This window comes from Chaetura pelagica, unplaced genomic scaffold (genome assembly GCF_000747805.2).
Source record: "Chaetura pelagica isolate M959 unplaced genomic scaffold, ChaPel_1.0 scaffold361, whole genome shotgun sequence".
Classification (NCBI taxonomy): Eukaryota; Metazoa; Chordata; class Aves; order Apodiformes; family Apodidae; genus Chaetura; species Chaetura pelagica.
Genome location: NW_009952363.1, coordinates 375,831 through 395,294, shown reverse-complemented (window position 1 = coordinate 395,294; position 19,464 = coordinate 375,831).

Below are 19,464 nucleotides of genomic sequence, written 5' to 3'. Positions count from 1 at the left end.
TTTCCCTCTAGTGCTTTGGCACAGCAAACAGAACTGCTGCTGTTCACATCTCCAGCCTGTCTCAGTTATTTACCCTCCAGCTTCTGCTGGGCAGTGGTCTTGTCACCTTTAAGAGACACAACCAGGAGAGCACTCAGCACCAACAGTAACACTGTGGACATTTTTATCAGCAGTGCCACTGAAATTGTTCATGTTTTGCAGAGATATCGCTGTCCCCTACTTAGGTGATGTTCATAGCTAGTCATTCCTGCAATGGGAATTTCAGAGCCACGTAGTTGGTGAGTAAATCTGGACAATGTTTGTATAAATCCTCTGGTATTGTGAAGCAGCACCTCCCCATTGCACATCCTTGTTTGCTCCTTGTTTGCTGCACGTGATCCACTGTGCTCCTAATCCATTACTGGAGAGGTGGAGTGAAAAAGAGATGGAGAAGGAGCTTGAAAGAGGGAGGGGACAGATGAAGGGCAGTGTTGTGAGTTACAACATGAAGGTGATTTGTATCTTTTATTATTCAGTGCATTTGCCATCTACACAGATTATTACCTTGCAAGAGTATGCCAGCTTGCAAGAGTAATTAGTTAAAGTCCCTTCTTTGACCAATCATTTATGCAGGAAGTGTTTGTGACACCAAAGTCATCTTAGTGATTTCTGCTCCCATCAGCTGTAGACAGGGGCATGTTTTGGGCTCTGGATTCTCCAGCATTTCAGCATTAACAGTCTGGATTGAGAGAGGAAAGGCTGTTGCTCTTTTACATTGTACTGCAGCCTTCTGTGTTCTTGATCAACTGAAGGTAGAGAAATACCCAGATATGAATACAGAATGACTTGTATTCCCCGTACACCAAGTATACACCTGCATGATAAACAGATTTTTTGACTTTTCAGTGTGTATCACACAGTGACTATTATTGAACAACACTACCTTGCCAAAAGGTACAGGTTCACAGAGGAAGATCACCATTAATATGATCACCATATGTTTTTTGCTTCCCAAAAGACTTGCATAAATTTCCCTGTATAATTCAAAGAGTCAGGATAATCTGTGCTTATAGGGGTAGTACTTATGTGCACTGAAAAATTGTCCCAGGGGCAGGGTCATACCTCAGTGCTATAACACCTGAAAAAAACAAAAAAACAAGTGCTTGAAAAAAATAGACCTAAGTGATAAAGCTCTGTCCCCTCTGTTGTGCCAGGTCTTCCCACCCCCTGCTATGAAGGGCTGGGCACTCTCTCTGTAGGTTTTGGGTAGTCTTTTTGGCTAATTCCTATACATCCTGTCTCCATAGTTGTCTTATTTCCTAGTTTGCAAGACTAAGGTACCAGTTTCTGCAAAGAAACAAGTTCTGTTTGTATACAAATCCACACCACTTGTGCATGTTGGCATTCAGGTCTTTGTCTCCCTGTTGATAAATATGCAGCACAGAAACAGTTACCAGCATTCAGCACAATAGATCTCTACCCCAGACCTGCAAAAGGCAAAGGTTTGAAGGATTTAGTCATCCTGTTAGGGCTGTGTGTAGCTACAGATCAGTTTACTGTCTTTACAATCATATTGAGTTGTGGTACAGAGGTTTACATAAGATGCATATATGCTTGGCTCATAATGCATCCATGCCTCTCAGCCTGATATTCATATGTGCAGTGGTAGTCTGGGTAAAATGAGCCTGAATCTGCCTCTTCATGCTGTACAGTCTGACATATAAGAAAACCACAAAAAACACAATCATACAAGAATATGCAATATTTTCATATATATTTGCAGCAAACACAAGCTTATGTGTGTAATGAAGTCCATGACACGTAGGAGCCTAATTGATTTTTGTGAAGCCAGTTGCCTGCAGTCTCAACATCTACATAAAATATCCAAATCACACTAGTTTTTTCTGTCCATAACTCTCCTGATTCCCTTTGTGGAAAGCAGGGCTGCATTAAGAGTTCTCAGAGAGCAGAGCTCATTTTGCCAACCAAATTGCAGACACTGCTTTGCAAGATGTTTAAAATCTAACAAATGTATGAATCTCCAGAGCAGTAGTGGGAGAAAAAAAAATCAAATTCATTTGCAGACCTAGAGTTTTGGGTTGGCTAGTCAGCTAGTTATTTCAAGAATAATCAGTTACAAATTATCAGTTTAGGGCAGTTTCAATCTCTGAGTCACAAAGAAGATAAGTACTTCTGCTTGCCATGTTGGAGGGGCTTGGTTTGGGGTTTAGGCTGCAGAAGGAGTCTTTCAAATTGAACAAGCATTGGGTGGAAAAGCTGCTTCAGCTGTCATTTTTATTAAGCTTAAAGGAAAGATGGGGCAAGGAAAAAAGGAAGTCTCTGTGATCAAAAAATCAGCTTGTAAGACAGAAAAGGGGAAACTGCAGGTTAGGTGACTTCTATGGCCAAAATGGAGAAAACCTGAACTTCCAGCAGTTGGTCGTCTTTGTCTCATGCAGCAGAAGAACAGGGAGTGTGTGGACACCTCACATTTCACTAAGCAATTACTGCCTCTAGTTGTGTGTCCTGCATAGGCAGCAGGAACCTTCCCCCAGCTCTTATTCAGCCCAAATCTTGTTTTATCAATACCATTATCTTGCAGCAGGGAACCCCTAATTTTCTCCTAAAACCCCTGGTATTACTTTGGTGCTGTCACAAATGCTTTTTGCAATGAAAGCACCACTCTTCACAATACAACTATAGTGTAGGGGCTTATTCAAACAAACAGCATGGAGAAAACCTATCCCTCTCTTACTTCATTTTGTAGCTGCACATTGCTTTGTCCTTGCCCACTGTGGGCACACCTGTGGGCTGAATTTTTCTTTTCACTTTATTTTTTTTCAAGTTTTCATTTGTTTGACTAGTGTCAGATTGACCAAGGAGCAATTGAGTTCCCAGCATGGCTCACAATACTCAGCAGTGTTTTATCCTTTAACATAAGGATTAAACACAATAACTGGGGGATGGAAAAGATGGGGTAGGATTTAAAGAATATTAATAACACTTGTAGCTAGCAGTGGGTCCTGATGCCAAAATTATTTAGATGCCAAAAATACAGAAACTAAAGGGTGTTCTGAGCTGCCAGTGGGTTCTGCTGTTCAGTTAGCCTTCACCTGTGCCAAAGCAAAAGACATCAGAGTTTCAAGGCATTAGTGGATTCCCACAGGGATCAAGAGGTAATTTCTTTCCATGCATTGCACAATTAGTCTAGTGAAAAATGGCTTGGGGGCAGGGGTCAATTTCCTCTGAATCATCACAGACTGGCCAGTGCCAAAGGCAGGAAACAATGCAAAACGCATGGGTGATCTCAGGAGATGTGGCACATCCTGTGCTCCCACTTAAGGCAGAAGCCTGAGCTCTCCTGGTAGCTCCCCCAAGGAAGGTGGAGTTTGGCACAATTTCCACATGTATTCGTATTCAATAATTGATGAGCTCAGTGAGTTCCTAGCAAAGTAGCTGCTTCCAGCCATTTGCTTTATTTAAATGTAATTGTTTAAAACCGTAAAATGAAAGCCCAGAGGGAGACAGAGTTTGACCTGCTGTGCCCACTGTAAGAGATCCACGGCCACAGAAGGGATTTCACTGTTCTGCAATGCTGATGCTTTCCAAAAGTTGCTGTTAAGGCCACAACTACAACTCTCTCCCCTTTGCTAAAGGAGTCCCCTTGGCTTCTTGGCAAATCCTGGCTTTGAACACCCACAAGTGTTCTTGTTCTATTAATAATATCCATGTGTTGTCTATATTTGCCTGCCCAGCCACCATGTAGCAAGCCCAGCTTGCCAGGATCCTGGAGAAACATCCAAGATAAGTGAAGAGGTCAGATGCAACATGAAGTCATCCAGGTGATTTGTTGAAGCCTTTCTCATCCTAAAAGTAGTATCTAATAGTGATCCATTGTCAAGTCACAAAGGCCAGAAAGCAAGGGACAGACACTAGATATCTTTCTTGTGTAATCCTTGCTCTTAACACCCAGAGGCCTTGGTTGTTACATTCCCCAAGCTTCCAGCATCTGCAAAGTTAAGCTTTGCAGCTTTCCAATGTTTTCTGCTGGCAATTCTGTATGGGTTAAAAATAACATGAAAATACCCTTGGTCAGAGATTTCAGTCCCCTGCTTTTCATCTGGATCTAAGGGATACGAAGTCAAATGAAAGTAGTGTATAAAAGGAAAGGAGCTTCCTCTCCCCATCTCAGGATCTTGATTTGGATTCAGTGTGGGTTGGATCTGTGGGTTTGCAGCAGTTTTACCCTAAGCACCTTGATGTTTTGGTGGATAACAACCAGTTGTGTGAGAGCTACCTGCAGGTCTGTCCTACAACCATTACCTGCTCTTCAGGCTCTTGTGCACCCCAGGAAGGTGCACCCACATACTTCCATCCTGTGAGGTGGCTCTCACAGGGATGTCCCAGCAGTCCTTGGCATCCCAGTGCTCTCCCATGCCCCCTCCTTCCTGGGGAAGCTCCCTCTCAAAACACCTGATCCATGAAGCCAGGTGGAGTTTTTGCCACACAAACTCCATACTTAGACATGGTCTGAATGTTTCTGGGCTCAGTGCCTTTGGGCAGAGAGTGATTCAGGAGACAGCACCTTCCCTCAGGAAAATGTAGGCATATCTGACCAGCCCAGGAGGGTGGAACATGCTGTTTGCTTTGGTCTTGATCCTGTAAAGACTGAGGGCTGTGTTTATGCACTGCAAATAGTGCCACCACAGCTGTTATAAAGACATAGTTTATTTTGCTCCTCATCTTGGCTTGCCAAGCAGCTTGACCCTCTTTGCACTAATGCATCCTGGACTGAAACCTCCACATCTATTCCTGAACATGTTTGTAACTGAGATAAAGCCTGGCTGAGAAGGCAGAAGCACAACTGGCTGCAGAATGCTTGTAGCACCTGAGGCAAACCCCCATGTATTGTGTGTGTGTGGTTAAACCTGTGCTGTGTGTGTTTGATAGCTGGGTATCAGTTAGGTATATGGCTACATAATTATCCTGCAATTAAATTTAATAGCTTTGCTAACAGCTAAACTACAGGAGACTTTGTCTCCAAATTTTTGTGCTGGGATTATTAACCTTTTGATGGCTTCACACATCTATTTACACTTGCATACTGTCCCCTGTTGTATTTATATTCCATCCAGAGGTTTATAAAAATATTCTGTTGTGTGTTTTTATAAGCCAGCACTGTTCAGTACAACACAATCCAGCAGGGTATGTTGCACAAGTGGGGTGATTTCTGTGTGCTAGGGTCTGTGACAGGAAAGTCTTGGTCCCATGATCTGTATAGTTGTCCTCCAAAAACACAGCCAGGAATATCTGGGGTTCCTTCAGGAAAAGACACAAGGTGAAACAGAAATGTTGCAGAGGGAGGCAGTAAAAGGAAAGGCTGCTGAGATGTAGTATAAAAGCCTAGATTTCAATTTGAGATCAGTGATTTCCCATTACCTGATCTGTGCATTCACCTAATGGACTGTGGCAAGACAATTGAGGATGTCCAAGTTTGAAGAAACCTGTGTGCTGGAAAGAGCCACCAGCTGGTCTATGGCAACAGCAGGAGCAAGAGCAGTAACCCAGGTTTCCATTAAGCAAGATGCTGTGTTCTCCAGTAATTCTTTGCCTCTAAAGGTTCTCCAGGAACACAGTAGAATATATATATCTTCTCTTCAGGGCTCAGACTCCCATGCCAGATTAGCACACAGTGAGTGTCCCTCCATCTCCTTGTTCAGTTTACAGGATGCGGTTGCTCTCTTTAACCTTTTGTACTGCATAAGGTCTATGTTTAGGCATCCTCATTTCTCTCTCTTTATTAAGAGGAATGATTTCTGTTTTGCAAATTGGAATCTGTTTAAGCTTTCACTGTGATTTATCTCTCCCACCACACTAGGTTTTGTTTCTGTTTTAACTTGTTTTCAACTTCATAATGATTTTTAATCAGACAACAATTAATGATGTAAATTAGAAGAATGAACACTGAGGGATTGCTACATCTACTATGTTACAGTTAGTTGGATTTCAATAATTCTGTCCTTTTCCTATATCATTTGGAAGCCTTTTACCCACAAAGGTTTAGCAACATGTATAACAGTCAATGTGGAGGAGCACAGGCAGAACATGGAATGGTCCAGTGGAGCTTTATGCTGGAGGACAAGATACATTAGCTTTATATGCAAGCGATGTTGATGGGCAATGAAAGACATTAACCTTTACCCTGTCACTGCATTATACTAAACAAGAAGACAAAGGTCAGGCCTTTGGTTGTAAGAAACCTTTAAGCTACTGAGACTCATTGCAGAAACATTTATTCAAAAAAGATGTAAGCCTTGGTAAATATACTGAAAAGGATGGAACAAGAAATGGTCTTTTTACCTTAATGCAGGTGTTAGTTTTCACTTTTATTCATCATTAGTGTGACAGTTTTTAGAGAACATTGGAGTATCAGGAATTAAACTCTTCAGGGAAAAAGTGGAAGTAATTTGATGATGTGATCTGTTTGACTCCAGTTATCCCTTGTATCTTCCAAGCAATTCCTTAGCATATGAGTCCCCCAGAGTAAGGTAGCTGTCACCCCAAGTCCTTTCATGAAGGCAAACTGGTCAGGAGCACCTGCAACACTAGAGGTGTTACAACCAGTATGGTGAGCTATGCTTTAACTGCTGGATAATTCCTCAGTGGGCAGAGGTGAACTTGAAGGTATTTTCAGTCTTTGTATTGATGCAAACCAAAGAAATGCTGTATTAATGCTCTTTAAGTGCTCTCTTCTAACTGAAGTGGAGTTTTTGGAGGCTCTACTCCCCACTACCATTTATATAATGCAGTTTTCCATGAAATGTATAATGTTGCATCAATAAATCACTAGGCAAAATAAATGTGTATCTTTTAGTCAGGAATGTTGTGAGAAATAAACCTTTGTAATTGATAATTAATGTCTTCAGGATCAATATCTGGCAGAAAAACCTGTAGAGTAAATCTGAATCATCTATGACTAGTCAGGAATGACTGATGCTTTAAAAACAAGCCTGAGTACCAGCCAAGCATATAAATTACAACTTTAATATAGGGTAGGCATTCAGTGGCTTGAAACGGGAGCTTCTAGTGACAGACACTGGCCAGTTGATGTTTCATGAGCACTAACACATTTTGTCATTGAGAGAAACACAGAGGAAAGGCTATTCCTCCAGCTTGGGACTGTATTGCACAGTTTTGAGATGGGCTGTCTTGCTTCCTTCTGCCACTAGTAGTCCTGGGAAGAGCTGTAACTATAATAATTAAGATTAAAAAATCATTGGAAGAGGGTGCAAGAGTGGGCCTTTGGGACGTGTTCCTGTGTGTGTGCAATTAATTCCAATAGTCCAAGCAGTGACTGCTGCAGCCCACAGAGTGCACATTGCAGGAGCTCTTGTCATATGAACAAGTGAAATGATCAAATACTGTTCAAGCTTTGACATTTGGGGATGAAGCTAGACCTCACTGTTGAGATTATCCTGTCCAGTGTTTTTGATAGATCTCTGTTCTCTGTGTGGATATGGATGTTGGATGCACTATATATCCATTATCTGTCTCTACATTGATACATGCACAGTAACTAAAAGGACAAATGTAAATACACAAACAAATTCAGGCAGCTCAGATTATGTGCTGAGAGACCCAGTTATCATAAAAAGACCAATAAGAAAGAGTAGAAGGATGTTTGACTGCTGGAATGACTCCTGTTTCTTTTTCATTATTCTTAATAAAAGGAGATGGTGCTGAAAAATTGTGTTTCCTTGGTTATTTTTCCCAGGAGATACTTTATAAAACACAGAATATAAAACAGACTGTGTTGCAAGCAAATACCTTATTAAGTGAATATAGTTAGAAAGAAGAGTAACACAAATGAACGGCAATATTTTTCTCCTTTTACACTTAGTAAAAAGTGCAATAGTTCTTGATAAGGATTTAATACCAGCTGCCCTAAGAGTGGTGAGAAAAAATCTCATAGCTGTGGTGTGTATGAGAACTTTTTACATACTAGTACTGGATAATTAGCAATAGATTAGCATAAGATTTCAGCTGGGAGTCCTGGGAGTGAATGGAAGGCATTTCTTCTAGATTCTAAAAGTGCAGGGCACTAGGAACTCACATAAGGACATGCTTAAGGACTTAACCAAGTTCAGCAAGGTGCTTAGATATGGACTTGCATCACACTATCAGGGCTGATTTCCAAGCACAGCCCCTTGACCAAGCCTTCCCCCCTCTGCCACAGTTATGTGGAACAGTGTATTTGAGATGGCTTTCCAGTGTGAAAACTAGCTCCTAATTTTGTCTAGATTCACCAGCTTTTCAGTACAGCCAGCTCATAACCTGGTTCATGACTCATAATGCAGGTGTATTATGAGACATGGCCCAGAGCATTGAGCACAGCCAAGGCCAGATGTGCTAGACATGCTGTGCTGCTAATCAGCATGAAGGCCTCCACCACTCTTCCAATGACTGTGTGTTCAGGCATCTAAGTTAGAAATATAAGTGCTCAAGTTTTCTATTGTAGTCAAAGAGAAGGTGATATCTCCAGAGGGCAAATGAGACTAGCTGAGCTGCCTCCTCGACTTACTGGGTCTTTCATTGACTAAACAAGAAAACACATTGAATTAGTCCCTTAATCTAGGCGCATCAGGTGCCCCAAGTTAGCAGAGATGAATGTTGAGCTTTGGATAGTAAAGAAATAAAAAGCCAAACTAAAGTGTTGGCTAGAGATGTGCTTGTCCAGTGCTTCTCTGGGAGGAAATTTTCTGCTCGTGGGTCTGTGTCCATGGGTACAGCTGCTGATTGAATGCAATTGCTTACATGAAAGAAAAACATAAGTTGACACAAGCTTATCAGCAGCAGTGACATGGTTGCCTGATGTTCTTGTGATCCAGTGAAAAGTTTTCTGTGTCAGAGGTAAAAGGGGCGTCCCCCAGTGAAAAGCCCACCAAAGGAGGACACCTACTGGTTAAACAGCCTCTTTCTTCCAGGACATGCTCCACCAGCCAGGGAATAAACCTGAACAGTAGAGATAAAGTTGTGTTGTTTCCACTGATGCTAGATGACTTTAGAAACCATTCTATTCAGTTGCATTATTTTTATTAAGTTTTCTTCATCAAGGATTTGAGTCACCTTCAAAAAGAATCCTCCCCCTCCCTGCTGCTGTCATTCTAGCATCCTTCAATAATGCCTGTAAAAACAACAACAAAACTTGTGAAGGAAAGGAATATTATTAATTTTTTTTAAAGAAAAAAGAAAAAAAGAAACGGCCAAAAACAACCAGAACTTTCATTTCTTGTTGAGTAACCATATTCCATGAGGCATGGAGAGCAGACATTAAATTCTCACTCAAATCAAAGGCAAACCATTATTCTGTAATTTTGTATGTAAATAAGATGTATTAGGAAATCGCTCAAGCAATTAATTAAACAGCTGTTACAGAATAAGTGATAAAGGAAACGGGGGGATGGATATGTGGAATTTTCCTTGTGCAGGCATCCATATGCATTTATTTATTTATTGCTTGTGTGGATGTGCATTATAATTCCTGCAAATCAGCTCTGGGAATCATCAGGGGGATGTTATCCTGTGTTGTTGGAATCTGCTTTTGTTGCTACAGCAAGAGGAAGGGGGGAATGAGGATAATTTGGAAGGGGAAGAAGATCTGTGGTTGTTGTTATATGAAGCTGTTTGTGGCATGACTGCCAGCCTGCTTGTATCACCAACACTTTCGCTAAGGGAAGGTGTTTATTAGCTTTCACAAGTGATCTTTTATCTTGGAAAGGTGCAGTGAATTGGGAATGCTGCACTGACCCTAAACCACGTGGCAACATCAGCTTTGCTGTCTTCACGTGGACATTTACTTGCAGAGAAGCCTAAAACTTTTTAACTCTGGTCAAGTTTTTCACACAGAAGCTGTATGGTAGGGGAAACAGTCTTGGGAGAATGAAGTTCTCCAGGTCAAACACTGAAGGATGTCCAGGCCTTGACCATGGTTGAGATTTAGTGAAAGGTACACAGCAAGAGACAGTCCGGGACTGCTGAGCTAATGAGACAGGGTGGATGAAAGGTATAAGGAAAAATGGTACCACAGAGGTGGAATTTGACTAAGAAACACATAGAAGGTTGTAAGCTGACCAAAGACCTCAGGTCTGTCATTCCCAGATCCTTCCAAGGTGGACTGTCCTTTCATTCCCCTCCCTGTAAGCACTAGCTGTGCTTGATCAGTGGAGCAGGATCAGGCCCTAGACAGATCTCTCTAAAGCTGGTGTCTGCAAAACATTTGTGGTGTAACAGAAAGAAATTGTGCAAGTTGGTCAGGAGGAAGGGAATCCCAGAGAAATGAAGTTCAATCCATGTTTTTACCCCACTTCTTCTATTAAGAAGGTATAGAAAGGCTTGTAATGAGCAGCATCAAGGGATTCACTCTCTGGGGGTATAATCTTCCCTCACATAAATGAGCACCAGGTGATGTATCAGAGCCTCTCTCAGCCTTTGTCTCTCCATCATTTCAGCTCAGTAGAATGGATGCACTGGCTGCAAATTGAACCTTGTGTAGAGATGACAGTGTCATGGAAAACTGGGCCCTCAGAGTGTCTGCAGCAATTTGCTTGGCTATGGGACCATATTGTCATGTTCATAGCCTTAGTGAGCCTCAGAGCTCACTGCCTCTCCAGTGGAAAGGAACAGAGCCTTGAGGAGATGAAGGATTGTTCTGGTTAGTCAAGGAAGTAATTTTAATTTGCAACATTCAGCTTCCAACTGTTCAACAATAGTAAGAGGTTAACAATGTGGAACTGGGACTTGCTCAGAAGAGACATTTTGCTCAATCACTATGCATGTCACTGCTGGTCTTCAGGCAGTTCTTTTCTCCAGCTCCACCCTCCATATCTGAAGAGAGCTTATGCTGATTCCTGACCCTTGGCCATGCCATGGACTCCTCCCTGTTCCCAGTTTTTAAACCAGTGTCAAAATGAACTGGATTTTAACCTGAAATTTGTAACAGATACTTGTCACTCTGCTCTGGTCTTGTGGGCAAAATGTTCTCCCATTGGAAAATCTGGAGTTCTTTCTCCAGTCTCATGAGATTGCTCTTGATTGCAACTCATCTTAGGTGAGTTTTAAGATTTTACTTTTCAAACTCTGTCACTAAAAGAAGGACCCTGGATATTAAATGAACCAGCAGAACAGATTGTCCTAACACACCACACCTCTGGTATTGCTGAACAACAGGTGATACCAAATTTCTCAGAACCAACTTGTTCCACCTTCACTTTTCCTGCTAGAGTTGCTGCACTGTTCTAATTTCAACTTCCCAGGCACTTCAGAAGGCATGAATTTAGCCTCAGGGTAGTAAACATTTTCCTGTGAAGTTAAGCTTGCTGCCTACACCATGGAGCAAAGCAGCTGCAGGCTAGGTAGACTCCTACTGTGGTAGTGGGGAGTCACTCCTGCAGTTGCGTGAGACCACCAAAGGCCTGTTCTCCTTGACTAAGAAGAACTTGATACCGAGCTAACTAAAAAGAGATGATGGGTCAAGAGCAACCAGGGGGGAAGGAGCTGGCTTTGTTCCTTGTTTGAAAAGGTGGCATTTTCCCCACTTGCTCAGATCCAGAACAGGAGAAAAGGGAGGCAGTGTGGTCTGTGACTCCAAAATGACTCAGTAGGTCATTCTTGCATCACACCACCTGGCCTCCAATTCCATGGCTCCAAAATGACTCAGTGGGTCATTCTCAAGTCAGACCACCTGGCCTCTAATCAACAGTTCCAAAAAGGGAAAGGACAGGGGTATTTTCTTCTCTGTCCAAAATGGATAATTATTCCAACAGCTGTCCTACATGTAGCAGATTTAATAACTGCAAATGAAGGACATTTATCTCTGAAATAACTGTTTTGATAAAAAATGGTAAAATCAATGAATTCATTACTACACACTGGCAGTAATACTGGGGGAAGGGAACAAGCTTGTGCTGTTATAAATGATTGCAGTCTGGTGGCATTTTCATGTTCAAGGAGGTGTTTGTCTGTAATAGAAACATTTGTGGCCTTTATCTGGAATTGCAGTGGTCTAATATGCAGAGCACACCTCCTGCTAACACCACTACAAAAGGCTTCTGAACCACCTGCAATTTCTGATCTGCCCTCGTCATCAGAGCTTGTGGGAAATTATATCCAGGAAAGCAGTCACTCAGTACTGCTTATCTGCTGAGACAATGAGGGGGAGGCATGGTTAGAGATCTCATATCAACAACTTTTTTCTCACCAGTGACAGAGCTGGAATACACAAACCTCCAACATACACAAAAGTTAACTCAATACCAACAAAATGTTAATGAAGTGGCTGCTTTAACTGGCTCTGGTAGGGTTAGCCACAGCAACAGGTGTGTAAAATAGATATTCCTCCAGGATGTAACTTTCAGGATCCTTTCAGCATTTAATTTCCTAATAGGTTCAGTTCCAAAAATTTTCTGTGGTGTTGAAAAATTGCAGCTGAAGAAACAGAATGTTAGTTTTCTGTGCAAAATCTTTTCAAGTATTCTTGAAAAATTCCTGCAAATATTTTCACTTCTAGGTTTGCAACTGCTGTCCATATGTTTTTCTTTATGCCCTCTTCTCTTTTTCCTTCCTGAATTTGCCACTCAGAAGAGAAGGGGGAGTAAAAAATTCTATTAAGTCAGTGTTTCTTTTTTTTTTTTTTGCATGTTGGTGAGGAAAGTTAGAATATAACTTTTTATCAACAATTTGATTGTAATTTATTTTGATGGAACAGAAAAAACAATCAGCTCTGTTGCTCAATCATGATTTTTTGGACGACCTAGTTTTAGACAGATCCTGAAGACTTTCTCCCATAGAAGTGAAAGGGTTTACCCCAATTTAATTTACCATTGTGAGGTCAGAAATATATGCTGGAAGTGCCATATATTGTGATCTACCATGCTGAGGCCTTCCAGCTGTCTAGCTGTATAGAAATAACTCAAAAGATTCAGCACAAAGGTTCACTAAGTATTCAGTGTAAACAAACACTGATGGGATTTATGGATGTACCTTCCAATTCTTTTTTCATCCAAAAAGCAGAGTGGATTTTGTGACATGAAGCTGAAAAACCCTTGTATGCATTAGCAGAAGTCATTTAGTCTTTGCTCATCACACCTGTGACACTGAACTCTAGCTTGGCAGCTTCTCTCTTTTCATCTTGTTTTGCTTTTGATCCTAATATTTCTTGATGGGGGTTTGCAGTGACTGCCTCTCCAGGCTCTTCAGAGTATCTGATGTGCAGACTGCACAGCTACCTTGCCATCAGTGGGCTGGGGCCACCTGACACCAGCTGAGGATCTGGCCCATAAGCCCTGGCCAGAGAAGCAGCAATGGGTAGTTCCTGTTTGGGCCAATACACAGCTGTACTGAGTAACAGCAGAGCCCAGATGCCACAGAGAAATCTGAATAAATCCATGCTGCACTCACCGTTCAGTTGCCCTAGAAATAACAGCCTTGTCAGAGCCCAGTGCACTGGCAAGAATAGCAAAGCACCCGACATGATGAATAATGTTTACATTGAGAATCCAGATGTCATTTTCCATCCTGTAGCTTTAGAAATAATGGCCTGTTACTTCTTATTAAATCAAGGGTAATCCATTCACCTACAGACCCAATGATAGCTGTCTCTGCTAATCTCCACTCAGGGAGCTATATTCATCAATAGGGAAGGCCTGTGTTTCTAGCAGCAACTGGAAGCCCAATGATCTTAAGTGATGAAATTTCAAATATCAATTAGTAGTTTAAAAGTAGTTTATAGGTCAGTCAGTGCAGTCCAGCATTTACATAAAACCCAGTTTTCTGTCAGTAGTGTGACCTCTTGTGTCCTCAAGCACACAGGCCCCAATATTATTCATTTTCCTCACAAACAGTTTTATTTACTAGCAATAAAAAGCTCAGTGACTCTTTTCAGTGATGATTCTGCCACTGTCATATGCACCTCAGCCAGTTTAATCCTTCTGTGGATGGATCTGATTTTAAAATTGGCCCTGCTTTGAGCTGGAGGTTGGAGGAGACGACCTCCAGAGGTCCCTTTTAACCCATTTTTTCCTATGATTCTATCAGGGAAGTGGTGATAATAGCTATGATTGAAATGTTGTGACCCTGAAAAACAACGTAATTCTCTTTAAACAACGTCTATACTGTTTGTTTCTCTTACTTGGTTTGAACTACAGATATCTTTAATTTTAACTGGCAATTATGGCAGTGTGCACCTGCCTTCCTTGGTCTTTCTGCTTATCTGTGAAAGAAGGTTCTTTTTTCTGTGGAAAAAAAAAAAAAAAGCAACTTTAGAAAATGGAGATTAAGTCAACAAGTGTGTGACCAATTTATTATGAGATATTCACACACAGCAAGATCTGGTCACATCTACTTTCTGATTCTAGTCCTTTGCTTTGGGGCTTTTGGACTGTAATTGTGTTCAGTCTTCTATTTATACAATGAATCTATAATGTAATTTCATGAGGTACTGAGATGCACTGGAAAACATATGAGCACTAAGTTGCTCTGCCTAATCCATATGAAACAGTGTTGGAAATCAGCCTGGTAAACATGGCAAAAGAATGAGCAAGGATTTAATTTGGGGCTCTAACACTAATCTAAAAAGGATTATCAAGGAGATAGCCTGAGATGCAGAGCACTTGAACAGAGAGGACAATGAATCCTATTTAAATGAATGCATTGGATTGCAGGTGGTTTGGAAGCGATTAGCACATGGACTTCATACTGACCAAGCTGGTAGGAGTTCATCCCTCACAGCTACTGCACCAGTTACATTTACTGCTCCATTCACAGAATACAAATAGAGGTTAAGAGAAATAGATGATTTTCAGACATTAGCTTTTAATAGGAACAGCATGTCTGGCAAGATGAAAAGAATGAAAAGCCCTTGCTGTTCACAGTTGTAATCCACCCCCAGTTGTCTCCCTGTCATTTCTCTGTGAGCTCCACCACTTGTGGCTTTGGGGAATCTGCATCAACATGAATTGATATTAAGCCAGTCAAGGCTTTGTGCTGGCTGCCCAGCAGAAGGTGGTTCCTATCCAGAAGTTCACACTATGTGCCAAAGGTACTGGTGCTTATGATCATGCTTCTCTGACCTCTCTGCTCTATTTTACTCATCCTTTTTGCTCTTTAAATTGTAAGTTGTACCTAATAACAGACCAGTGAGGAACTGTCCAGTTGGGGTGATGGCAAGCAAAGGTCAGACCAGCAAAATATGTAATTGCATATTTACCTTAAAATGTAATAATTACCCCTTTTAAAACAAAAAAAGTAACTTGTTCCCCCATTTTGTGGCAAACTAAGAACCTGTTGATCCCCTTGGTCTTAGCTGCTAGTCTTCCTCTGGCAAATTGAAGATTTAGTGGCTTTTGGATTTATGAACTATAGTTTCCAAATACCAGAAAATGCTTTGTGGGATGTACCCTGTGTTGTCCTGTGTTCCTTTATCCCATGTGGCTGAAGCCAAGTCTCTGGCCAAGATCAAGAATTTGTGATGTTTCAGTAACAACTGAACAAATCCATGCTAATTCTATAAAAGAGCTCTCATCCATCCTCTTACTGCTCCCTGTGTTTTTTGGCTACAAATAAATTATGCATCCCCTGTGGTCCCCTGAAATCTTCATAGGTTAGTGGGGTATCATGAGTGAGCAACTTAAAGCCTGACTACCCTCTGCATGCCATGGTGCTCCTAATAACCCTGAGCACTTCTGCAAGCACATCCACCTGGAGCACAACCATTCCAGAGTGTTCTGGTGATATCCTGAACCTCTCTATAGGAAGATGCAGAACACAAAGGCACTCTCACTAGTCTGTTCCATTCCTGTTGCTTCTGACTGTCACAGGTCAACTCTAATAAAGCTCATGAAATGGGAAATGTATGAACCATACCAACATTCTTCCATCTTTCACAAGCCTAGTCAAATTCTTTTGCCAATTTTGTTGAGTGTCCTTATTTTCATGCACAAACACTACCATATAATTGTTCTATCAGCATGGCTCAGTGTGTGGTTGAATTAGAAATTGTACTGGATGATACAGAGTATTCCTTGTTTGAAGGAAAACTGTCACAAAGGTATCAAAAGCACCTTTTCCTTTTTTTGCGAGCTGAACAATGGAAGCTGTTATATACACTGCAAGCATTTAGCTATTATGAAGTTGTATTTGATTCAGTAACTCTGGAATGAGTTCCAGTAGGTTAAATAACTCAAAAGCCAAGGTTCCCTCTTTCTGAAGTTCATGAGCTTAGTTCACTTAGCTTTCCAAACATAAAAGTAATCATAATAACATACCTAGGGGAACTGAAGACCTCACTGGGTAGATCATGGGATGTATTAAGCCATCTACTATGGCTTTCATCCACTGGAAGATTTGTGCAAAATAGAGAATATGATTATAAAAGAAGACAGATCATAAAACAGAGGGCCAAGCCCTCAAGATGTGTATCATAATAAAACCAGTAACATTGCACTGATTTGTGCCAGCAGAGAATCTGGCTCTTTGTATTTACAATCAGCTTAAATATCTCAGAGCAATGAAAGTGGAATATGCTTTAGCTGTACTTTAAGGAGAGATTTCAGCAAACTTTATGTTTGAATTTCTTGGTCGATTAGCCCACAATGGCTTCTAATCACTTGGGAGAATTTTTAAAAATCAAACCTGAGTAAACTCAATACACAGAAGATGAGGAAGTTGTCTGCAGTTCATGGAGACTAACTTCTATTTTTTAAGGTAAAAAAAAAATCCATCAGCTAGTTTGCAAATAGCTATTGCATCCAATATTGAGGATCTGAGCCTAGAAAAGCCTATTGTTTGAATGAAAGCTCAACACCTCATTTTCCACTCATTTTGCAAAAGATGTGCAGTCCTGTGGAAAATTATAGAGTAACATTATTATAAAAATGGAGTGATAGATAAACAGGATCTTTTGTGTTTCTTTTTTTGAGCTAGACATCACAGGTGGGTGTTTTATGTGTGTGTTTGAAGATGGAATATGGATGCATCCTCACAGAAGACTAAACAGAACGTAGCTTGCTCAAACTGGCATTGGGTGTAACTGAAACACTTGTTTTTTCCATGCTGCTCCAATTCCATTCCTGACCCTGACTTTCACTGCAGCTGAAGGTGCTCAGTCCATCTGAAAACCAAACTCTTTGCAAGGCACGTCAGGTTTTCAGTAGAGGAGAGATAATGCAGACAACATTGGGAAAGCTGCCTGCACCCCTGACTGCCCATCTGTAAAATGTAACTAATTTCATTCACTGGGGAGTGCTGGGAGGATTAATTGGATTTAATGGCCACAATGTACTTTACATTGGTTGGGTGGAAGGAGACTGATAAGAGTTGAGGTGCAAATTTCTCAGAGGTGCAAGGAAAAAAACTGACCAAGGAGGAGGGCAATTATTTAAAGAGTCAGTGAAGCAAGGAAAAGACAATTAGCATTGGTATCATCCTAATTCACAACAATTTACAACAATGAGGCTGAGCTAGTCTTTCCATCAAGGCCAGAGCATAATTCCTTGACCTTATTATAAAACATAATTAAAAAAAACATGAGTGAAAAGGCTGCTTGTCCACATGGGCAAATAGAAAACTGAAGGACACATGAAGGAACTGAAGGACAATGTTTCTAGACAATGGACATGTTCTAGAAGTAAACACTAGGTCTGAAGCCTCGGGTTACTCAAAAGAGCAGTCACAAACAAGTGACAGAATTGTCATGAATCATGTGGTCTTCACCATATTTTCTGTCCATCAGGATTCCCTTATCTAGACCTTACTTGTAGGGAGTCCTCATGTGAGTGTCCAAATAAGCCAAGTGCTGCTTGCCTGACCCCTTCTTCTGCTGGGATTCTTTTTTCCTGTGTTCTTGTATGTTATCATAGATTTTAGCCTCAAGTATCTCCAACAAGGCAGCATGAAACAAATGTTTGAGAAGCAGATGAAATAGCAGGAGCGTCGGCATCAATGCCATCAGAGAGAATTAGAGGCTGGAGTACAGATGCCACTTTCCTGACCTTTTATGAACACATAACGTTATTAATTTCAGTTGTAAAGCAAAGGCACTCTGAAAGGTGCAAGAGAACAGGCCTCTAATGGAGCTGTGGCTGTCTTATACCCTGTCCTTTCTGGTCCTTTTGTGTCTTGTTTTTCTTATGTGGAGCATCTGGTTTATATAGGAGGATTTTATTTCAAGGAGTATGTGGAGCTAGGGACCTGGACCAGATCGGTTTCAATTAGAAAAGCACCCCTGCCTGACTGCACCACCTTTTAAATTCTCCTCTGTGGTTCTTTTTTATGTTGTTTCTGGTGCTTGTAGTTTAAGAGTCTGGTCTGTTCAGGAAGCAGAGGACAGACAAGTGTTAGATCTAGCTTTGCTACAAAGAGCAGATTTTTCTTCATCTGTGCAACGTTCCATTCCCAAATAGAAACACTTTCAGAGGATTTCCTTATGCTGAGGAAGAAAACGTTCATCACCATTGAAGGGCAAGTGATAATACTGACTTCACAGTGTTTTTCATCTGTGGATCTCAAAGGACTTTATAGACCATATAAATAACATTTTCAAGATTTATCCTAAAGGCCATTCTGAGAATTCCTAAGCATCCATATCCCAAAATCTTCAGGATAGGCACCCCCAGCCAACATAAATGTGGTACAAATCAGTCTAATTTTACTGATTTATGTGTATCTGCAAAATGTATATGAGTTGTAAGTCAACTTCCTTCTTACAGTTGTTTGCAAAACACCTAGTGCACTGTAGATGTTATTTATAATACTATTGATTTTTATTATTCATCTTTATGCCTGCCTTGCTTTCTGTCTGCTGGCAGATCCCTGTCAGATGTACTAGATTGTATTCACAGATTGGGCTGGAGTTGATGGGATTAATTGATCTGATTACATTGAGTGAAATCAGTGAATTTCACATCAAATAGAATCAATAATCTGCATTACATTAGACAGATGAGCAAACATTGGACAGGATCATCACTTTGGTTTTCATGGGCTGTGACAATGGTTGAGATCAGGTTGAATTCATCTGTGAGAGATTCAGGGCTAGTTCCATTTGAATCGTGCTGGTGGGCTCAATAACTCCAATTCCTTTTTAACTTGAGTTTTTACTGATCTTTATTATAATAATTATACCTAGTGGCAATCACCCTCCCTGGTACACACAGCAAAAGTTCATTATATGACACAGAGATGAAGTGGCTCATTTTCCCCCATTCTAATTTGGTAAATGGTGATTACAGAGGTAGGAGCTTAGCAAAACCCAATGAGCCTTGATACGTTAGTTAGATTTTGAGCAAGTCATCTTTACTGAGACCTAACTGCATGTAGCCAAGTCAGATGACAAGTCCAAAACTCTTGCCTGCTGATAGTGTTGTTATTCTGTTGATTATGCTTCAGTATGTTGAACACCTCTGTGTTAGAAGGGCAGCACAAATAGCTCTG